Raw genomic sequence first — 24503 nt, forward strand, 5'->3', positions numbered from 1 at the left:
TCAAATAAATTTCAAAATTCAAATTTCTTTCAAATTTAATCTCCAAAATTCCAATTCTTAAATTTGATTTTCAAAACTCTAATTCTCAAATAATTTGCTAATTTCTCTCAAGTTTAATTTCCAAAGTTCCAATTCCTTAGTTTAATTTTCAAAACTCTAATTCTCAAATAATTTTAAAATTTTCAATTCTTTCAAATTTAATTTCCAAAATTCCAATTCTTAAATTTAATTCCCAAGACTCCAATTTTCAAATAATTTTCAAGATTCCAATTTTCAAATAAATTTAAAAAATCCAGTTTTCTCTCGAACAATTTTAATTCCACTCTGGTTTTCAAATAACCTTTTGTTTCTCTTGATTTTACATAAGTAAGAATGAATTTTTCATAATTCCGAAATAATGAAATTTGTCAGACCAATTCATGCAAGATAAATTGGGCTTTGGTGGGAGGCCCAACATCAAAGAAGTTTTACTTAAAATAAAAATGAACTTGAGTGAAATATCATGTGTGCCATAGGTGATTTCATATTCTGTTTGGTGATGCATGTGATATATTTTATGTTCATTCTTGTGCACTAACCCCATTTCATGATAACGCATTATTCGCTTGCTGCCAAGGTATGCACCCGCTCTTACTCTGACCATTCTTTACTCTTTGTTTTGGCTCCCAATGTATGATAATCTTTTGGTATCCACGTTTAATCAACCAATTGTCACATGTGCTTCATTTTATTAGTAAAGACCCATTTTTAGGGACTTAAAGGGGTCCTACGGTCTTTACCGTACATTCCCAATAAGTAACTTAACCTCGAGCCCCGATTTGGTTTTTCGCATATCACATTTTCCAAATAAGGAGTCACACTTAGAGTTTTCTTTCTTATTTTGTTTACCCTTTAAAAATAAAACAAAAATAAGTGATGACTACAAATCATTTTCTTAATAAATAAATCATTTTTCAAATAAAAAGCAAATTCGCCATTGAGTGGGAACGCATCGTGCAAAATGTGGGGTCCACATATGTTTATCTGTTTAACATTTCATAAATATATTTAAATGGTTCATGAATTGTAATGAAATTATAATTTGAAATTTAAAAAAAAAAAAAAAAAAATCTTGCATAATTTTTAGTCAAATTTTTTTGTTCCATTTGTCATCGGTGCACTTGCCCCTCTTGCGTTCACTCCCTAACTCCACCATAGCAAGGGAAACTTTTGGAATTGAAAGAATAAAGAATGGAAATGGAAATGCAAATGTCATCTTTTTTTTCTTGTCGATAACCGAAAACTAACTTCAATGGTTTTTAAAAAGTATTAAGAAAAAAATAAAATTAAGAGCAATCAATTTTTTTTTTATCTAATTTTATCATGAAAAATATTAAGAAAAAAATTAAAATTAAGAGTATGCAAACAGTGGACGAGGCCTCCATAGTGCTTTGTTACATCAATCTCTTCAAATTAAGTGCATGAATTTGGTGGGAAGTAGTGATCAGCTCACTAACAAAACCTAATTAAAACCAGAAAGATAAAACAGACGAACGCGACAAACAGTCATTAATTATTTGGAAGATAAACCGAACATAACATGTTACTAGTTATGGCGTGATTAGATACACCCTTTGTCTACTACCCTTGTAATGGAGAACAACAAAATCGGCATGGTTGGTGAGATTGATGCTATTGTTTTCAGTCATTATACAGCTCAAAATTTATCTCTTATAAGTATGAGAGATAAATACGATTATTGTTGACAAGGGCATTGAATTTGAGCAAGTAAACGCATCATATCAATTGAAGCAAGATAGAAATTAAAAAATTTGACGCCTCAAATCAATCCTTGTGGGAGGTCTTAGTCCAAATTTTCTGATGGTATTTTGGTTTTGTAGGGATGACCAAATTATTTTCAATGGGATCATACTCTAAATAGCTTATTTCACAGCTCCAGGGGCTACTCACATGCCCTTATGGAGAGCAGATGGTGTGGAGTTTCTGTATTACTGGTTTCACAGGGCTCTACACCATCATTATCTCTACTCACGTTACCATTCTCATCACCATTCATCTATTGTCACCGAGTTTTCTCCAATTGCCTTTCTTCGATCTCTTAGAAATTTGAAAGTTATAAATTAGCTTTAATATTACTCCTGGTGCATTCAATTTTTTATTTTACTAAAAAAAAAATCATATATTTCTTCCATTTTAAGAAGGGAAAATTATGTTAAATTTTATGCAGAGTTTTAAAAAAATGGAAAATAAATATTCTCTAAAAATATTAAAATTTTAGGCATTATTAGGTTTTGATAATATCGTCTTTGACCTAAATTACATAAAATAATAAACATTTTTGGATCATTTGATATGATTTAAAACATGAAAAGGTGGATTCGCATGGAACATTTATTTTCATGTCAAGACACTTTTCCCAATGAAAAATCTATCACCTCCACAATAAGAAATCATAAATTATGGTGGATTCAACCATTCAGGTCATGCATGCACACGCCGTAAACACAATTATGGTGACTAAAAAGTCCAGTGATTTAAGTGATATTTATTTTTTGACTTAATAAAAAAAATAAATATTTGGATTTTTTTTAATTTAGTTAAAAATAATTGGTTGGTATCAATTAACATAATTAAATTGAACAATTAATAACAAGTTCATTTTAATCATGTTGATTGATATCAATAAATTACTTTTAATTTAATAAATAAAATAAAATATTTTGTATTTTTCTATTCTATCAAAAAATAAATACCACCTTAGTTTGACATCAGAACTAAAACTTTTCAATGTATTAGGTAGCATTAAACCATACAACTTTTCGACCAATAGAATTAAAACTTTCAAAACAATCTTATCACAATAAAAGTGTAATTATATATATATATATATATATGGAGTATGTATACATTTTTAAATGTTATTATTTGTAATTTTATATTTTGGTCTCCCTCATTTATTCCTTTGTTTAGTGGTTTAAATCTTATTGCACATATTTAAGAAGGAGAAATTTTTATGGGAGAATTGTGTTTTGGGCCCAACTGGACCCAAAAATTAACATTTGGTTCATATAACTTCCATAATTGATGAAAACACCAATATATCCTTCAAATTTCCTTATATTACATTTTAAAGATATTAAAGAGTGATAGACTAAAATACCCAATAACCTTTCACATAAGTTTTTTTTGTCTTTATTGCACCACTATTCATGCAACCATAATAATTCTATTTTAATAATTTGGATTTTTCATTGTTTTTAATTTTTTTTATAAATAATTGAAAATCAACAATATTTTCTATTTTAAATTATAAATAAAGAAAAATTATGTTAAAAAACTATTTTAAAAAATAATTTCTAAAAAAATGGTAATATGATTTATATTTTTTATATTTTCTTTTTGAAAAAACATTTAATTAAAAAATGAAAACTATTTTTAAAAATAAAAATTGAAAACCTGGCTTAGTACTATTTTTTATATGAAAATAATAAAAATAATTAAATTTCATTAATTGATTATCCATTTTTATTTTTTCCATTAGTTATTTTAATAATAAAATAAAAAAATATAGCATGTTTACAATTAAACAAAGAAATTGATATGTGTTTTTTGTGGGACTATCTTTTACATGAAAAATAATTAAATAACTAAATTATATATATTTATTACTCTTTTTTAATTTTATTTTCTTTATGTATTTTTTGTCTAATAGAAAATTTTAATATATCCATAATTAACAAAGCAATAAATCAATTGTGCACATTTTAATCTAGTAAAATAAATTACTTTCTAATTTAAATAAATAAAATGAAATAAGTAAATAAATTTGGGGTTATTTCTATTTTTCAACATATCTTATCTCAATATTTTTTATGGTTAAATAAATTTATTTATTTATTTATCTTTAATTCCAAAAATAAAATGAAATAAATAAATAAATTTGGTATTTTCTAACTGATTTTATATTCATATTTCTTATGGTTAAATAAATTTTTTATTCTTTTTTCTTTATTTCCAAAAATAAAATGAAAAAAATAAATAAACTTGGCTTAAATAATAGTTTTTAAGTAATTTTTTTGTCTGATTTTTAATTACATTTTGCATTGAAAATAAAATAAAATAACGTTTTATTTGTTTTAATTATTTTAAATGTCAAACTATTGGGAACATAGTTTACACACTCATGTGGATATAATTTATACATATATATGAAATTTATACCATTATACAAGGTTATTACACTAATTGTACAAGGGGTGTACAAAAGTGTACATTTTGAACAACTTTTTTTTTTTTTTTTCTTGTCATCTAAAGATTATACGTTCTCCTACCACAAATTCTTTTATTTCATGTACTTTATTTAACTCGCATATAACAATTCAAATACTTACCTTAATAATGATGTTTAGAGAAAAATTTTGTTTTTACGTTTTATATCATTTTTTAAATCAAACTATTGGAAACATAGTTGACACATCGTATATGGCATATAATGTATGCATATGGATGAAATTTGCACAATTGTACAAGGGTGTTATACTAACTGTATAAGGTAAATGTTCAATTGGACAAGACAAATGTTCTAACTGTATAAGACAAATGTTCTAACTATACAAGGAGTATACAAGGCTATCCTTTGTGAAAGATTTTAATTAATTTTGGACAACTTTTTTTTTTGACTTGTCATCTAAGGATTGCACACTCTTAAGGTACACATTCCTCTATTACACACTTATCTTATGCACTTTATTTAACTCACACATGATAATTCGAATACTTATCCCACTAATGATGTTTGAGATAAAATTTTGTTTTTCCATTTTCCACCATTTTTTGAAACAAGCCAATGAAAACATGGTTAACCTACCTATGGTTACACATTGAGTAGGGGGTATATGGAATTTGAGTCACTGTACAAGGTATTTACACTAAGTGTACATGATAAATATATTAACTGTACAAGGGTGTACACAACTATTATTTGTAAAGGATTTTAAGTGATTTTGAAAAACTTGTTTGTTTATTTCCCCTAACCGAGGATAAATGACATTCCTTACACACATTGGTTAAGCATACATTCATCTCATGCACTTTATCTAACTTGTATATGGTCATTTGAATAGGTACCTCAGTTATGATGATTGTAAAACAAAATTATACAATAATTTTTCTTCTTTTTTAAAACCAAACCAATGCAAATATGGTTAACCGACCTATTGTCAGATATTCATGAGATGATGTATGAAATTTGAGTTATTGTACAAGGGTATTATACTAACTGTACAAGACAATTTTACTAATTGTATAAGGGTGTACAAGATTACTTTTTGTTAAAGATTTCAAGTGATTTTGAAAAACTTTCTCATTTTTTTCTACTCAAAGATTTTTTCCCCACTCAAATTCTCTCACTCAAGAATTGTTTCGAATTTTATTTTTAAATTTCATCATCAAAATTTTGTAATTGCATTTTTTGTTTTTGTAGTTTTAGCAATGTTCTTTCTTTCCACTATTTTTTTTTTTTGTGAAATTTTATCCAAATGAATCTATATTTAAAATTATAATCATATTTATCAAATTTTTTTACTAAGATTATCTTTAATTCTTTTAATATATTTATACTCATTTATTTAAAAAATGAAAAACTAATTTTTTTTGTAAACATGTTCTATTACCTTTCAAGTAAAAAATTAGATAAGTTTGAAAGTCAATAAAAAAAATCAAATACCACTTTCAATAATTTTTAGATAAAATTTTATATAATATATTTTATTTGAAATTTAATTTCTAAAGTTTAACTAAAAATTGTATTGGCAATTTTCTTGTTGTTAGTCAAAATACTTTGCATTAGACTATTTAAATAAGAAAAATTATTAATATAATATTAGAACTTCATATCTTAGTTTTTTTTTTTTTTTTATAAATTTATCTTTTTAAAATTTTAAAATAAAAACATTAAAAATTAAAAAGCTAAAAGGATATATATAATAAAGTGAAGTGATAGTCAATTTTTTAATTTTTTAAAATATGGTTAATGTAAAAAATAATTAAAAATAAGAGAAAAATATAATGAAAGGGTAATATAAATTTAAAATAAAAATGAAAATTAAACTAAAAGATAAAAAATATTTGGATGAAAAATCCCAAAATTTTTATCATTGCTTATAATAAGAACAAAAAGATTCAATATCTTTAAAAATGATAAACAAAAAAACATTATTGTTTTTTATTTGATATAAAATAGAAATATAGATTGGAAGAAAAAGAAAAAGAAAAAGTTAGAAATAAGTAATACTTAATAGGGAATAGAAAAGGGAAAAAAAAAAAATTGAAATTCACACTTACTTGTGCCTATGTAAGGGTTAAGGGTATTTTAAGGATTAATGAAAGACAATATCCTTCATCTTAATTTTCATACTTTGTTTGGGTCTTGAGCTTAAATATGCATCAAATATTAATTTTTTGGTCCAGTTAGGTCCAAAGCACAATTCTCCCGATTTTTATTAGATACTTACCATTATGATACCTTAATATTTTTCTTTCATTAATAAATTATGCTGTTAAATTGTATGACAGCTGTCATTCATCCATTTGCGGAGCATATTGGATATTTTCTATTGTTTTTTATACCATTTCTGACCGTAATTTTCACTGGAACAAGCTCTATTGTAGCTTTGTTTGGCTATACTTCTTATATTGATTTCATGAACAACATGGGGCATTGCAACTTCGAGCTTGTGCCCAAGTGGCTCTTCTCCATATTTCCTTTCCTCAAGTATCTTATGTATACCCCCTCGTAAGTCCCACCTACCATCACTCAATGCTTCTCTTTAATTTAATATCTCTTGTTTTACAATGTAATATAGAAACTAGTAGTATTAAAAAAGACAAAAAAAAGAAAAGTAAATTGAAGTCACATGCCAATTAAAAAGATAAAAATTTTGATAAATAACGATATATCGATACTTAGATTTTATAGATATATAAGAAATATTAGTAAAATATTAATGAATATTTTGATGAAAATATCGATGAGATAAAAGTGGTTCAAAATTTATAAAAAACTTTTAAAAATGATAAAATAAATAAAAATACTCATGTTAAAGTTATATATAAGAAAATTAAAAATAAAATCAAGAGTAGTGACATTACCTTATATTCAAATTTAATTTACCTTGTTCAAATGTCTCACATTAGAGTTACATAAAACATTTGAAAACATAATATTATCTACATACAACGAAGAAGAAATATGATTTTTGAAAATTAGAAAATGTTAAAAGGAGTGTATTTAATTGGCAATGGACCACCCATGATAGTTGTATACGGGACCTCCAGATGTAACCATGATGAATATAGAGTCCAAGGTGGTACCACTACCACATGTTTGGCACTCGTAGGTGACCACATATTTAATGTAACATTAATTGGTATGATAACTATTTTGGAAGAAAAATCTATCCTATGATTCCTTTTAATTATTAAGAATAAGATTCTTTTTGTCGTTATAAATGGTTGTTCATGAGGAAATTAAGAAACATTTACAACAAAAAGTTTTTAATTAGCAAGATTATTTTATTAATTTTTCTCTTTCTTTGTTATACGATCACTTATATGTTTTTTATTTTTATTTTTTCAATTATAAATTTATTTTTTTCGCACATCTCTAGTCGCTTACTATTTAGATTGTTTGATATGGGAAGATCTGATAAAGATTATTAAATATAGATAGATTTTATTAAAAATAAAATCTCTTATAACCATGATGAAGAGTGCATTTGACAATGATTTTAAGAAGTGTTTTTAACTTTTCTAATACTTGAAAGATAAAAAATTTCAAGTGTTAAAAAAACTAGAAACATTTCATAGAATCACTATCAAATACACCCAAAGTACACAAAGATGCACATGTTTGTATGCGACACAAAGGACATTTTTGTTTTCTTGCTTTTATAAAAAGGTTAAATACTAAATTATACCAAAATCCATATCATGGGGACCAAACTATATCTTCAAAATTGGATTGTAGAACAACTGTTGAGCATTTTACTTATGATTTAAAAATAAAATAAGATTTGACGCATCAAATTGATGTAGAAGCTATAAAATAAACGCAAGAACCAAATTAACCAATATTTACTACTTTTATTTAAAAGAAAAAGAAGAAAAAAAATTAGAATTGAAAATTTGACAAATTGATCACCGAAATATAAGTGCTCAAATTAGTATTTGAATAACAAAGTTGTAGAGGTATAATGTCTATAAAATAAAAATTAATTAGGAGGTGTGTTTTATAAAAGAAAAAACCTATAAAAAAGAGTACTAATATTAGTTTGTTATATTTTTCATGTTTGAAAAATTATATATTCATTTTATGATGATAAATGATTTTCGCTCCTTCAAGTTTCAGGTTTCACTCTCTGCACCATACCCAACTCCAAACCAATTACTCACTCTTCATGTCATTCTATGACTACATGTATGATACTGTGGACAAATATTCAAATGTATTATATGAAAAATCACTTACAAGGACTGAAAAATCGCTTGATGTAGTGCATCTCATCCATCTCACAATGTCAGACTCTATTTATCATCTAAGGCTAGGTTTTGCATCTTTAGCCTCCAAGCCATACATCTCCAAATGGCACTTGAGACTAATGTGGCCTCTAGCATATTGGTATATGATGTTGATTTGGATGTGTTCTCGCACATTTGTTCTTGAAAGGAACTATTTCAACAAACTCAAGTAACAAACATGGGTCATTCCAAAATATAAGATTCAAGTAAGAATTATCTTTTCTTGTTCGTTTATTTTGCATTTGGATATATTTCATGTTCTTGTTTTCTATTCTTAAAATAAAAATAAAAATAATAAGTTTTGTAAGATTCAAAACTCTTAGGGACTTACACTAAAAAAAAAAAAAAAATTGTTTTAAAAATAATTTAAAAATTTAAAAGATTTTTAAAGTAAATTTTTTTAAAAAATATAAGATAAATCTATATTTTTTTATATACAAGGAGTTCCATTTTATAAAAAAATAAAAATAAAAATTTATTATTATATCCAAACTAACAGTTAGGAGGCGTTTGATAAAACTTAATACTGATTACATAATGATTTAAGTTGACTTTAAATTAAATTATACATAAATTATTAATTTAAAACTTATTCCTTAATTTTTACTTTAAATATTAATGTTGTTTAATAAATTGAATTTAAAATTTATTTTAAATCATCAAATTGACATATTTGTTCTTATAAATTATAATTAGAGTAAAGGGGATCAAAGTAACAATGGAGGTCATGGAGTAGCAAAAGAGACCGTAGAGGTAACTAGAGCAAATGATGGTAAAAAAGTAAAATAAAGATGTGGATTTAAAAATAAATTAATTATTTTTATTTATTATTTAAAGTTGTTTTTTACTTTAAATCATACCATTAAATTGTTTTATCAAACATACTTAATTTATTTAATGACTTAAAATTAAATTATTAAGTCAGTTTACCAAACACCCACTAACTCTAACCCTTGTTTTTTATTATTTAAGAATGACTTATTATTAGTTAGTTATTATTTATTGAATCAATTTTTGAGTTGTGTAGTACTCCTTGAAATGGAAAAATGAACCCATCAATATCTTGATTAAAGAAGCCATATTGGATACAAAGGAAAGAGGCATTAAAGTGTCGAGTTTAGGTCTTCTCAACCAGGCAAGTTATTACTCTTTTACTGTTTTTAGTTCCAATATATATATTTTTTCTTTAGTTCTCCCATTCCTTTTAGTTCCCTTTCATGCATGGATGTAGGGTATTATATAATGATTTGACTCTCCCATATGGAGATTGTCTGCTTTAAATATAGCATTGCCCTATATGGATATTGTCTGCTTTAATATAATGCTAAGAATTGATAAAGGATATCATAAATCCCTTTTATATTGATATTATTTGCTTTAATATAATGTTATGAACTAAGTGGGATATTATAAATCCCTCTATGTGAATATTGCTCCTTTTAATATGGTTCTTGGAATTGACTAAGATATTACAAATGTCCCTTGTGATTACAGGAAGAAATAAACACACGTTTGGAGGTCCTCCCTCATGTGTAGATTGTTAAGAGATAGTTTCACATGGTTACAAACTCATTGGTTTTCTTCTATTATTGTTAGAGAATTTGTTAGTTAGGTCTACTATATATATTACCCTGTAAACAATAGAATATAGAGAGAAAAATAAAAAGCAGAAAATCACTTTACCATTCTCAGTTCTATTACCTTCCTTTCTCATATCTATTTACTTTCTTTACACGGTATCAGAGCTCTTGAGTTGCGTCTTGAACTGATCAATCTTGGCACGAGTTTGAGTAGCAAAGAAAACCTCCAATTTCTTCCAAATTGAAAAGAAGTTACACATCCAACCATTCTCATTAAGCCCTTCGAACATCAATGAAAGGATCCAAGAAACTAGTAATTGGTCCTATTGTTCCCAATAAGAGAAATCTTGATTAATTTTACCACTTGTTTCATCCGTGGAAGAAAGAAATTTTGGAAGAGAGGTATCGATTCCATTGATGAACTTTGAAAGCTTGTAACCCTTGATTGCAACTTCAACTTGTTGACGGCAAATCAAAAAATTATTCTGATCAAGTTTTATGGAGATTGAGTGATTGAAGGAAATTAGAACAAATTGGGATGAGAACGAAAAGGTGGGGGTGAGGGAATACACAACTCAAGAGCTCTCAGAAAGGTTCATCGTCCATGAATGATTATCTCTTGCGAATAAAAAGAATTGTTGATAGCCTATTATTAGTTGGCTATTCTATCTCTACTTCAGATCATATTGACGCAATTTTTGAAGGATTACCCTCAGAGTATGACACTTTGATTACTGTTGTTACCACACGCACAGAAGAGGTCGTGGAGGCTTCAATGGTGGTCGAAATTATTGGAATTTCAATAAACCTCAATGCCAATTATGTGGTCGTGTTGGTCATTTGGTGCAACAGTGTTACTACAGATTTGATCCATCATTTCAGGGCCTATCTTCATTTCAGAATGGATTTCCTACTATTCAAGATTCATCACAAATGACTGCCATGGTTGCTACTACTCCTGAATTTGCCTAGGACCTAGCTGGTACCCAAATTTTGGAGCTACAAATCATATCACACCAGACATTCATAATCTGATTTATAAAGCTGAATTTGTTGGGAAAACTGAATTTGTTGGGCAAGATAAGATCATGATGGGCAATGGAACATGTTTGAACATTAAACATATTGGACAATCATCTTTTTAGTCTCAATTTTCTTCAAAATTACTCTCTTTGAATCATCTTCTTCATGTTCCTTCTATTACCAAAAATTTGCTCAGTGTCTCTAAATTTGCCAAAGATAATGTTGTGTATTTTGAGTTCTTTCCTAACTTTTGTTATGTCAAAGATCAGGCTTCCAAGGAAATTCTCATGGCATGGAGAGTTAAGAATGGACTTTATGTATTTGATGATTTCACACTTCTGCCTTCTACAAAGCCACTATCAGTTCCATATTCCACAACCTCTTGTGAGTTTCTGCCTTCAGCAAAGCCACTATCAATTCCATCTTCTACAGCCTCTTGTGAGTCCTCTATCTCTTCATTTCAGAATCATGTTTCTAGCTTGTTTCAATATAATCCTAAATCTTGTATTTCAACGAAGGATTCTATCGGTTCTTTGAATACTTTAGATCTATGGCATCATATACTTGGACATCCATCTCTTAAAATTGTAAAGTCTGTTCTATCTAACTGCAATATTTCTGTTCCTAATAAAATGCATTTTTCTTTTTGCTCAGCTTGTTGTTATGGCAAGATTCACAAACTTCATTTTTCTTCTTCCGACACTATTTACACTCAACCCTTACAACTTATACACTCTGATTTATGGGGCCCCTTTCCACTTTAATCCTCCAGTGGTTATTACTACTACATTCACTTTGTTGATGCTTACTCAAGATTTACTTGGATCTACTTGCTTAGACATAAATCAGATGCATTTCAAGCCTTTCTTAATTTCAAAACTCAAGTTGAATTACAACTAGGTTTTAAAATCAAGGCCATACAAACAGATTGGGGCAGAGAATATAGAGTTTTCACAAATTTTTTAACTTCAAAGGGCATTCTTCATAGATATCTTGCCCTTATACTCATGAACAAAATGGCTTGGCTAAAAGGTGGCATAAAACCATTGTAGAACATGGTCTCACCTTGTTATCATCTGCTTCAATGCCAATGAAATATTGGGATGAAGCCTTTAGAGCTTCTGTTTATCTCAGCAATAGATTACCAACATCTATTCTTCATCATAAAACTCTTCTAGAAGTTTTGTTCAAAACTCTATTGGGTTACTCTTTCTTAAAAATATTTGGTTGCTCTTGTTTTCCTAACATTCATTCATATAACAAACACAAGCTTCAATTTCGATCCACTGAATGTACCTTTTTGGGTTATAGTCTCAATCATAAAGGCTACAAATGTCTTGATTCTAATGGAAAAATTATTATTTCTTGAGATGTCATTTTCAATGAGTCTTCATTTTCTTTTGCTCATAAAATTCAATCGTCCTTATCTAATTTTGCTTCACCCTCTTTTCATCCCTCTGCTGCTCCTCCAATAATTTCTTCATTTGGTAGCTTTACTCATCCAGAATTGTCCAATATGTTACTAATGCTTCAACATCTACTGCCTCTCCTTTTGCTACTAATACTTATGACAATGTTGCTGGTCATAGAGCTCTTTCACAGGACCAAATACAAGAAGATTTAACTTATGTTCCAATGTAGCTTTACAAAAATACTCATTCTATGGTCACTCGGTTTAAAGCTGGAATTTTTAAACCAAAGGTTTTGGTTGCCACATGTGAACCTACTTGTGTTGAAGAAGCTTTACATGTACATCATTGGAAACAAGCAATGACTGATGAATTGATGGCTCTTTTGAAGAATAATACATGGTTCTTAGTCCCCTTACCACCTGGAAGAACACCTACTGGCTGCAAATGGGTATTTAAAGTGAAAAAAAACCCTGATGGCTCAATTTAGAAGTACAAAGCCAGGTTAGTGGCAAAAGGGTTTCATCAAGTTGCTGGTTTTGATTTCATAGAAATTTTCAGTCCAGTTGTTAAACCTGCAACTATTCGGGTTATGCTTACTATAACTTTGTCTAGAGGTTGGTTAATTCATCAATTAGACGTTAATAATGCCTTTTTGAATGGAGTGTTGCATGAGGAAGTTTTTATGGAACAACCCCCTGGATTTATTCAGCACAACCAGTCTCATCTTGTTTGTAAATTGCATAAAGCTTTATATGGCTTAAAACAAGCACCAAGGGCCTGGTTTGAAAAGTTAAGTACAACCCTATATTCCTTTGGATTTATCTCCACCAAATCAGATCAGTCTTTGTTCATTCGTGTGACAAAACGTCATTCTACCTATATTCTTGTGTATGTAGATGACATTCTTATCACTGGTAGTAGTGAACAAGTTGTCATGCACCTTATTACCAATTTGAATAGAGAGTGTAGGACCTCAGGCGCTACCAACTCTCCTAAAAGCAATTGCTGTTAGGAAAGGCGCATACCCTAACCTTATAATGCATTCACCCAAGCACCCACGGGAAACACAAGGGGAGTTAATGGACGCGGCCAACCCTCCAATCTGCCAACAAACTCCCCCCTCCCCCCTAACGACACCCTTGGGGTTCGAACCCATGTCCTTGGCTCTGATACCAATTGAGAAAATAAAAGCTATGCTTAAAAGAGAAAAACACCCAAGAAGGGGGTGAATTGGGTTTTTCAAAAACTTTTTCAATACAACAAATTCAAGCACAACATAAACAAGAAATAAAGAGATAGAGTTAGAGAATTCAAACTCGGATTTTATAGTGGTTTGACACTTCCTTACCTACATCCACTCTCCTCAATCTCCTAACCAAGTGAAGGTTCCACTAGCTTGAAGCTTCAACCAAGCTTCCAATCCTTTACACTTGGATTTCGGCTCCAATGGGCTCTTACACAATCTCTTCAAGATTCAAACCTCTTAAAGTCTTTAACACTCAGGTTTTACAAGAAAGAATCCCTCAACCTAGCTCAAAGATAGCTCAAATAAAAAACAAAGTTAGGATGACTCACAAGGGTGCACTAAAAGATATGCAAGTGATGGTTTAATGCACTAAGAAGGAAATAAGAGCTTTTAAGCCAAGAACAAGTAGGTAGACAATTGATTGCAGGTGTTTTCTATGTCATAAATGAAGTGGATCTCTCAATTTATAGGTTTCTAAGCTCGGGAACAAAAAACAGCAAAAAGACAACCTCGACCAGTTGAGTAGGAGGTTGACTGGTTCACTAGCCGTTAGAGCATTTAATGCTTTGGTAGATTACCGTTGCCTCGACCAGAGGTTCGGAGGTCGACCGAGAAGGGGTGAACCTCAATCGGGAAGAGGAAGCTACTGGATGAGAGAGAGTGTTCACTATAAGAAAAAATGCCATTCGTGACATATATTATCTTGACTTAAGGTAATATATGTCAATATTGTCTATTTAAATGAACAACTATGACATATGCAACTTAGTTCAAACCAAAAATGACATATATAAAATTTATTAAATTCTTCTGACTTATGATGATACAAACTTGACAAATAATATATAAGTCAAAGTATATTTAATATGTTCATATGCTAAGATATCTAAATGAAAGCAATGCTGATATATATATATATATATATATATATATATATATATATATATATATATATACACTAATTTTTTCCATAACTTAATGATGGTGTAATCTTGACAAAAGAAAAATTATAAATCAAAATATAATTAATTTACTCATATGTGAAGCATGACCGAGGCAAAGATAAGCGTTGACCAAGTCAAAGCTAAAAAATGAGCTATTTACATGCTACCTAGGGGAGTTGAACCCACAACCAAAAGGTTGGGGGAGTATCCACATTACCATTGGGGCAAATTTGCACCTTGTTAATAATCTTGCACTATATATACATATATTAAAACTTTTCATATACACAAAATATTAACACAATACTTTAAACAACAAATTAATTATAATTAATTTATAATTAAATAAAAAAATTTCATTTAATTGAGTAACAAAAAGTTTTTAATATCATTAATATATTAATTAAATATTAAAAAAATTATACATTTGTCATCATTTGTTTTATATCATTTAATACAATTAAATTAAATATATCATAATTTTAATATTAAATATATTTCAAAATTAAACATATTATAATCAAATATCACATTATTATTATTGAATAATATTTGATGTAATTTAATAATCAATGTACACTTATATATATATATATATATGTATATATATTAATTTCTTTAACAAAACAACTTTAAAATGTCTATTATACTTCTAATTTTATTTTTAAGAGCTTTATTTTACATTTTCAAAAGTTTTGATCAATTTTAAATCAATCGATATTTTGTATCAAAATATCTACCGATATATCCCCGATATATCCGATATATCTGTAAAATCGAACTACTAATATATCCGTGATTATTGATATTTTTATCCTTGATGTGAAGTACCTAAATAAAAAGCAATAATAACATATATATTCATTTGCTAAATTATGTGATTTATTATAATATAACCTTCATAGAAAATTTATAAATCAATAAATATTTAATAAATTCATATGTTAATGTTAGAATATTTGATAGTCACTTTCACAAAAATTTGTAAGTGAAAATATGCCTAATTTTTTTTAATCTATCAAGGTTGACATCAATATATAGAAAAATGGTATTTTTTTATTTTTTCTAGAACTCACCATTTGAAAATCGTTTTGGACTTATCATCTGAAAAAGGTGTAGAAATGAGATTTTTTTTCTTGCATTCTTCTATTACATTGGGGGGTTTTATTAGAGAATATATCCTCACAATAAATTGAGGTTTTATTAAAGGGATTGAATTTTTCTTCATGCATTCTTTTATGATATAAATTGAAGTTTTATTAGTAGAATATAATATCAGCATAAATTGAAATTTTATTAAAGGATATAAAGGTTTTAATAAGGAATATAAGATAAAGTTCTAATTATTTTTGGTAACTTTAACACTTAGGAATGGTAGTTTAAAAAAGTTTGGGAATTATTAAAAAAACACCATCCTTATGTTAGACAATTTTGGAAAATTTTGAATAATTATAGTTTATTAAGACAATAAAAGAAAATATTAAAATTGTGTCTTTATAATAATAAAATTAAGTTTTATATAAATGCACAACCCACTCCTTTGAATTTTTGGTATGTTTTTTTACCATAATATTTTTATACTAAGTTTGGAGCATTCCATTCCACCCAATTGTTGAAGCTCAACCCAAGTATTTTAGGTATATAAGCTTTTTTTAGGCCCTACTTTCCCCCTTTGTTTTTTTTTTTCATGACCTTCTCTATCCCGCCTATTTTATCTTTAGTTTCATTCTATTTTCTCTTCATCTAAACACCATTTTTCTTCATTCTTCTTCATATTCTTTTCCTTTCTTTTTTTTCCCTTTTTCTTACTTCTTCCTCACCTGAGATAGTTTCGTTGTCACAGTTGCTCTAATGCCATCATGGGCTAGTAAACATCGTGTTGCCTTGATGTCGGAGTTTCTCACCACAACAACTTCTCACTGGCATCAAAGTCACTCCTCTCGCTCTTTCATCTTTCATCGTACCATAAGCCCCCATCGTGCTCCTTTGTTGTCGATAACCATCTTTTCTGTCGGGGACGCCATTGTTTCTTCGACCACTGCCACGAGGACCATGTCATAGTGATTCATGATTATAGATCTTAGATCTCTTCGATCTATTTTTGTATTTTTCATGTTTTTATGATTTTGGCATGTTTAATAGGTGAGAAAATTTGCTTTGTAATTATTTTGGGTTTTTTTTTTTGTTCAAAATCCCTTAGTGATAGTGAGCAAAAAGGGTAAAATTCCTCAAAATTACTTGGAACATTCACATTCTTTAAGCCTAAGTAGTTATTGGTGTTTTCTTGTTCAAGATAATGAGTTTCACATTGTAATTTGAGATTCCTTACTCTTAGTCTGTTTGTACATTGAATGCAAGGAAATGGGTTTTGATCGAGAATGAAAAAAATGGAACATTTCATGGGTAATAACATATAAGGTAATTAGATAGGTTTATAATATTCTAATATATTCTCAAATAACATGTTCTAGATTTTACTATTGTTTTTTCTTTACTATTTTTAATTTTTAATGATTTGTGGATGTAATTACATGAAAGCTCTATATTCTATAGAGTACAAGAATGAAGACAATGTTCTGTATATTCTATTTTTGATTCACATGGGAAGTATTTTAAACATTGCATTTCATTTAATTTGTTGGATTTTATTCGCTACAATCATTTCTGTCTTTTATGAGTGATTACTACTCAAAAAGTGCTATTTTGTAGCTTGAAATTAACTCTTTTAAACACTCTTGAATAGTAATTATTACCTTTTAACTCAATTGACATGTTAAGGACCCTTGCAATCGTTTCTAATCAAATTGTGTTAAGTTTTGGTGTTTTTGATAGCTTTTAGCTACACCAAAGCAATCCAAGAATGAGGGAGAGCTGTATATAGTTCATGGAAAAGCTTTTAGAAGCTCAAATTCATGAATAACCAAGCTTTGGAGCCTCATAGTCCTTTGCCTTAGTCGTTCAAAGTATGCAAGGAAAGAGCAATGGAGAGAGGAAAACAGAGTGAAGAAAACAAAGGACAGCAGCTGCAGTATTCCTTCGCACTTTTGGAGTACTTCCCAAAGTCCATTTTCTACATGCTATACACCATTTCAAAGCTCAGGAAGTCAATAATCCAACGCTTCAAACCGTGTACGATTTGGAGCTGAAATGAGGAAGATATGGCCTTCGGAAGACAACTGCATCAAGCTGAGGGACAATTTCGCACCTTGCGAAATTGGAACTTTAACGTGCGAAATTTAAAGTGGATGGCAGCTGTGCAATCGCGGTGAAGCCCAACATGCGAAAGTGATTTTGCAACTTGCGAACTTGGATCTCAACGTGCGAAAGTGGATTCTAAGTTGCGAAATCAACTTGCGAAATTTTCGCAAGTCACCATGCAACGTGCGAAACTGGGATATTTGTGCACCGACTCTTTTTCTTCTGATATTTTGTGTCTAAATCTCCATTTTCTCCTTGTATTCAGCCACTCATGTAATTCCTTAGCTAGGAAGTATTCAAGGAAGGGTAAATTATCTTCCTATATAAACTCTCTTGTAAACACTTAAAAAACTCTCTCTAGGGAGCTTGTTCCAGGAGACCAACTTTTGTATAGTTTTGGAAGGAGAAATACAGAGCTCTCTTTGCTTTCCTTTTCTCTCTTCTATTTTCTTTTTCTTGGAAGCCAAACAACCTCTGAGGATGTTTTCCCAGAGGATGAGAGGCTAAACCTTTGGTTTCTTGGAGTGAAGGAAGCTAGGTGAAAAGTCCAGATGCAAAAGTGGAAACTCTCGTGCATTAAATACAGGTAGTTGGAGTTCATAAATGGCTTTTAAATCTAAATTTTTGCTTTAAATCCCTTAGAATCACTTTGAATGGCCAATACATGATAAGTTTTTAGGTCTCTGTGGATACTTATTGCTAGATCCACATAAGACCAATAGTTATCATGTACGAGCCATTGGAAAGTGACTCAAGGTGAAGACTTATAGTGTCTAAAGCCATTAATGGAACTTGACTACCATTTCTATTGACTTTTTATGGATTAAATCTTCATTGTTAAACCTATACCGGTTCGGGAAACAACCATCCTTTATGTTGTTGTCCCCAATACGAGGAGAAAAATCCGGAATTTCCCACTTTGCATTCTGAACTTGATCCTAGCAACCTTTAGCTCCGGGAGACTTTCTTTCTTCCATTTTTACCTAGTTCTATGTTAGTTTAGTTCCAAACACCACTTTCAAAACAAATTTTATTTTCTTTTAAACTTTAAGTTTTTGACAAAGGAAATCATCAGACTCAATTTCTAATCTTGAGTCTATCACTGGTAGAGTGAAAACCCATCTCAGAGTTCGACCCTAGAGCTGCTATACTATAGTAGCTTTGCTACGCCAGTATAAGGTCATAGGATTTATAAATATTTTTTTATTAAAATACCCAACTGGGCAAGAATCAAAATGGCGCCATTGCCGGGGATGGTGCCACTTTGCAGTGATATGATCTTTTGAGAACACTTGTGAACTTCATCACAAGTTTGGTGATTTTTCTTTTCTTTTACTAACTCTTTTTAATTGTTCTTTTTCTTTATTTATGTTTTAGTTTACCTTTCAGCTAGTTTTAGTTAGTCTTAATTTTTTTTTTAGAATTGTTTTTCTTTTGTTTTCTTTTGTTTTCTCTGTTTTTAATTCACAAATTGCTAGTTGTGCATTTCATATTGAATACGAGATAGCAGAGGAAGCCATGAACTTTTTGAGTTATGTGGCTGAACTTTCAAGAGGATGGGATGAACCAAATGCTAGAGATATGGGAAGAATGATATCTCAACCTAATGCTAAGGCTGAGATGTATATTTTGAAGGAAGGAATCGACATGAAGGCAAAGATTGCAGCTATGGCAAGGAGATTAGAAGAGCTAGAAATGAAAAAAATGCAAGAAATGCAAGCCATCTCTCAGACACCATTGCAAGCTATGCCTTATGCCATTTGTCTATCTTATGAGCACTTGGTGGAAGAGTGTCCTACCATTCCAGTGATGAGGGAAATGTTTGGTGATTGCAACACCTACAATTCCAATTGGAGGGACCATCCAAATTTCTCTTGGAAACCACAGTCACCTCAGTACCAGCAACCTGCTCAAGCACCTCAGCAAGCCTCGAACCTTGAACAAGCTATAGTGAATCTTAGCAAGGTCAGGGGAGACTTTGTTGGAGCTCAGAAATCTATCAATGCTCAGCTCAGTCAAAGAATTGACAATGTAGAGAGTTCATTGAATAAAAGGATGGATGAAATACAAAATGATCTATCTCAAAAGATAGATAATCTCCAATACTCAATCTCAAGGCTCACCAATCTCAAGGCTCATAAGAGAGAATCTTCACAAGTGAGAGACGTTAAAGCCGTGATCACTCTAAGGAGTGGTAAAGAGGTTGATTTGGCCACATCCAAACAAGAGCATGAAACAGAGAATGAAACAGAGAAAAAGAAGAGGGAGGAAATTAAAGGAAAGAGAAAGGGAATTGTTTCCATTGCCATCATACAATGCAAATCTCTAATGAAGGATGCTAACTTCATATGGGATCCGGGCAAGCTGAAACAGGACAACATTTTTTTGATGGACTTAGTCTTTCTAAAGACTAGCTAGTCCATATCTTTTTGCTTTATTACTTGTTTTAATTTTGATTTCAATGCTTTAATTTTAATTAGTTTTGATTTAACATAAGTTTTTGGATGATCATTGCAGGAGGGACTGCAAAACAGTTGGGTGTACTATCAAAAAAAAAAAAATGATGAAAGAAAAGGAAGAGAAGAGAGAATTCTGGCCATTGGTTCTATTGCCACTTCGGGACATATTTGGATAACTTCCTTGAGTCCATTTTATACATACTATATACCGTTCGAAGCTTGGGAAGTCAGAAGTCCAACACTTCAAACGGTGTCCAAATCGGAGTTGAAACGAAAAAGTTATGGTCATTGCAAGAAAACTGCGCCGAGTTGAAAGAAAATTTCGCACAGTGCGAATCAAGGTGCGAAACCACCTGCTGCCACACGAGTGCCACTTCGCAAGTTCATTTTTATTTTCGCACGGTGCGAAACAACTTGCAAAAAAATTTTCTTCAGCGAAACAACTTCCAAAAGTGGGGGAACTTGCGAAACAACTTCCAAAAAGGTGAATCAACTTGCGAAAATCCATCCAAGTTGTGAAAATCCAAAATCCAAATTTGCATGGCTACTGTTCCTGGTGCGAAATGGTTTCGCATAGTGCGAACCACCCCTCTGCCACACGAGTGCCATCACCTCAAGTAGCGAAACGGTTTTGCATGGTGCGAATTCGAGTGCGAAAATCAAAACATGGTGCGAAAATTTCGCACCTTGAAATCCAAAGTGCGAAAAATCCTTTCCAAGGTGAGAAATTTTTTTTTTAAAGTGCGAAAATGACCAATTGTCTTTTAAACCCATTTTTAAACACCCAAGACTCTGTTTTTCATTCCTAAAAGCCATTTTGACTTCTGAAAGAGTTTTTAAACGTGTGACCATCCAAAATCCGCCCCTCCCTCTCTATTTGAAGCCTCAGGAACATGCACTAGAGGAGAGCCCCGCGCACCAGCTGAGTACCCTCTAGAACTCATGAACAACCACCTCTCTCCATTTCAGCCATGTCCAAGACTAGAGGAGAGCCCCGTGCACCCTGGGATCACACACATGAAGCCTCTCACTCCATTTCTGACCTCCTTAAACCATCACAGCCCATAGCTCCAGCTGAGAGCTCCAGTTGAGAAGACTACGCCACCTAAGGAGACTACCAGAGCAGAAGTCAATGTCCTGACCCAACCCACTCAGAAGGCCACCACAGAGCCATTATCTCCACAGGACCCTGCCACTACTTGATCATCTCTTTAATTGTTGTATTTACTTATTATATTAGTATAGATAATTCCATGTTTTGATGTTTTATATTCTGGGATTGGATGTATTGCATGATCATATATTATATTCTATTTTCTCAGATTAATATATAGACATCATTTTTATTTAAACTTGGCATTTTTCTATTTCCTCTACTCATTGAATCTTTTGTTTTTTTTGAAACATGTGGTTTCTCCTATACGACTCAGACTCCATGCCACTCAGGAGGTACCACTTCCTCCCTTTATTTTTTTAATCGCTCTTGAAACATTGAGGACAATGTTCAGCTTGGTTGGGGGGAGAGTTGAGGAAGGAAGTTTTGTTATTAATGCTAAGTTATTTTGGTAATTTAGTTGCTTTTTGCTTAATTTTTAAAATTTTTTAAAAGTTTTTTTGAATACTCTCCATGGTTATTAAGGAAAAAAATTTCAAAATGAAATGGGAGAAATTAAATTATTGTCTTTTTACTTGAAACTTAGAGTTTGTATTATGTTTATTAAAGTTGATGAATTATTGAACTTCTATTGATTTCAACCTCAGTTCTTCCACTTTAAGCTATTCACACACTGTGCACATTAGGTTCCGATTATAAGATGGAAAACTATTTTCCCCCTTTACTTAGGAAATTTTAGACTTAGTACCTTTGACCTCATTTTTAATAGTGTTGGGACACCTTAAAAAAGACCAATGAGCCTGTGAAAAAAAAAGAAAAAAAAAAAAAGAAAAATGTTTTACTTGCCTTGAAACCCGAGCAAGGTCTGAGGGGTATATGGTGAAAATATTTAAAACTTGATGCCCTAAGCCTTCAATGGTTGGGAGTCACCGACCTCAATGCTCGTTACATGGGTGAATAGGTGGAGTTTAGCATACTGTAGGTGCTTGGGTATTTAAAAATTCATTCTCAAAAGTCTGAGGTGAAATCTGAGGAGTTTGTGGTTGAAAAATCCTTAAAGCTAATGCCCTAAACCTTGATTGGCTGGGAGTCATCGATGGACCCCCGTTACATGGACAATTTAGAAAAGAACGCCTTTAAGCTTTGCACTCCTACAAGAAAAAATTGTGAAAGAAAAGAGGTGCGTTCTTAGCCTATTGGAGGTTGATTAGTTTGCTAAGATTTGAAAAGAACTAGGTTGAGGGGAGAGATTAGTTTGACATACTATATCTAGAAACTAATAAATAACACATAGATTTTTGTGGAAGAGTAAGGATTGGACCTTTGGGAGTGGAAATTATTTTGAAGCTTAAATTTGCATAATGCCTACTCTTTATGAATTGTGACTAGGCAAATTATTTGATAGCTCCTATTGAAGTTTGAGTTTTTTTTTTCTTTCATGTTCCATGTGAGAGTTTGATCGGTCATGCCACTTAAACATTTTTTGGAGTGATCAGCATGATTTTGTAAATTTATTACTTTTATTTTTATTTTTTCTCTCATTCATTGCTAAGGGACTAGCAATATGTCGGTTGGGAGGAATGATTACTACTCAAAAAGTGCTATTTCGTAGCTTGTAATTAACTCTTTTAAACACTCTTGAGTAGTAATTATTACCTTTTAACTCAATTGACATGTTAAGGACCCTTGCAATCGTTTCTAATCAAATTGTGTTACGTTTTGGTGTTTTTGATAGCTTTTAGCTACACCAAAGCAATCCAAGAATGAGGGAGAGCTGTATATAGTTCATGGCAAAGCTTTTGGAAGCTCAAATTCATGAAGAACCAAGATTTGGAGCCTCATAGTCCTTTGCCTTAGTCGTTCAAAGTATGCAAGGAAAGAGCAATGGAGAGAGGAAAACAGAGTGAAGAAAATAGAGGACAGTAGCTGTAGTATTCCTTTGCACTTTTGGAGCACTTACCGAAGTCCATTTTCTACATTCTATACACCATTTCAAAGTTCAGGAAGTCAAGAATCCAACGCTTCAAACCGTGTACGATTTGGAGCTGAAATAAGGAAGATATGGCCTTCAGAAGACAACTGCATCAAGCTGAGGGACAATTTCGCACCTTGCGAAATTGGAACTTCAATGTGCGAAATTTAAAGTGGATGGCAGTTGTGCAGTCGCGGTGAAGCTCAACATGCGAAAGTGATTTTTCAACTTGTGAACTTGGATCTCAATGTGCGAAAGTGGATTCTAAGTTGCGAAATCAACTTGCGAAATTTTCGCAAGTCACCATGCAATGTGCGAAACTGGGATATTTGTGCACCGACTCTTTTTCTTCTGATATTTTGTGTCTAAATCTCCATTTTCTCCTTGTATTCAGCCACTCATGTAATTCCTTAGCTAGGAAGTATTCAAAGAAGGGTAAATTACCTTCCTATATAAACTCTCTTGTAAACACTTAAAAAACTCTCTCTAGGGAGCTTGTTCCAGGATACCAACTTTTGTATAGTTTTGGAAGGAGAAATACAGAGCTCTCTTTGCTTTCCTTTTCTCTCTTCTATTTTCTTTTTCTTGGAAGCCAAACAACCTCTGAGGATGTTTTCCCAGAGGATGAGAGGCTAAACCTTTGGTTTCTTGGAGTGAAGGAAGCTAGGTGAAAAGTCCAGATGCAAAAGTGGAAACTCTCGTGCATTAAATACAGATAGTTGGAGTTCATAAATGGCTTTTAAATCTAAATTTTTGCTTTAAATCCCTTAGAATCACTTTGAATGGCCAATACATGATAAACTTTTAGGTCTCTGTGGATACTTATTGCTAGATCCACATAAGACCATTAGTTATCATGTACGAGCCATTGGAAAGTGACTCAAGGTGAAGACCTATAGTGTCTAAAGCCATTAATGGAACTTGACTACCATTTCTATTAACTTTTTATGGATTAAATCTTCATTGTTAAACCTATAC

The 24503-nt window shown here is 30.8% G+C and overlaps 1 pseudogene; it reads left to right on the forward strand.

Annotated features, from left to right (window-relative positions):
* LOC117931973 overlaps nt 1-24503 on the forward strand; it is a 41230-nt pseudogene that overhangs the window by 3105 nt on the left and 13622 nt on the right.

This window comes from Vitis riparia, chromosome 15 (genome assembly GCF_004353265.1).
Source record: "Vitis riparia cultivar Riparia Gloire de Montpellier isolate 1030 chromosome 15, EGFV_Vit.rip_1.0, whole genome shotgun sequence".
Taxonomy (NCBI): Eukaryota; Viridiplantae; Streptophyta; class Magnoliopsida; order Vitales; family Vitaceae; genus Vitis; species Vitis riparia.